The sequence below is a fragment of the Acanthisitta chloris genome, unplaced genomic scaffold (assembly GCF_000695815.1).
Source record: "Acanthisitta chloris isolate BGI_N310 unplaced genomic scaffold, ASM69581v1 scaffold28846, whole genome shotgun sequence".
Classification (NCBI taxonomy): Eukaryota; Metazoa; Chordata; class Aves; order Passeriformes; family Acanthisittidae; genus Acanthisitta; species Acanthisitta chloris.
Window position 1 is genome coordinate 6540 of NW_008676929.1, and position 684 is coordinate 7223.

Genomic DNA, 684 nt, shown 5'->3' on the forward strand with positions numbered 1-684 from the left:
GCACTGGAGCAGCTTCGGCTGCTGGGGAGGGGCTCACTGCGGTCACGGAACCCCTTTGGGGTGGTGTTCGTGGGTGCTGCATCGCTTCTCTCCATCCTTGGCCCCCAAAGCTGGTTGAGCCACAGACTGGGGAATGGATAAAGCCAAAAAGACTTTTTTCCTCAGCTGTGCAAAAAAAAAGCAAAAAGCAAAAAAAAAAAAGCTGTGCAAAAGCCTGCGTTCCAGCACAAGGTTTGCAGTGAGAGCTGCCTGCAAATGGTTTACAAGTTTCTCGTGCTCTGTGCTAAAAGCAACATGTGCTGGTGTCCGGCTGTGCCTGACTTTGAGAGTGTGTGCTTGGGACTGTGCTCTTAGGCAGATTGTAGTAACAGCTGTTCCCTGCTCGTCCTGGATCTCCCATTTCTGCTACAGAAAGCTCCGGAGCAGCGCGGTGCGAGCTGCTCCCTGCCCTGTGCCGCTCGCTCAGGCTCTCCCTCTTCCTTTCTCGTTTCTCTCCCTCTGTAAGACGAAGCCAAGTGTCCCCGTGGAAAACTGGGAATGCATCCAGCGGTTCTGTGAGCAGGTGAACGCCGCCACAGAGGGGTAAGGCAGACACACAGCCCTTTGTGCTGGCTCGGGCTGTGGCTGGCTCTGAGCTTCCCTCGCGGCTGTGCGGGGATGGGGTGCGGGGATGGGGGCAGGGAT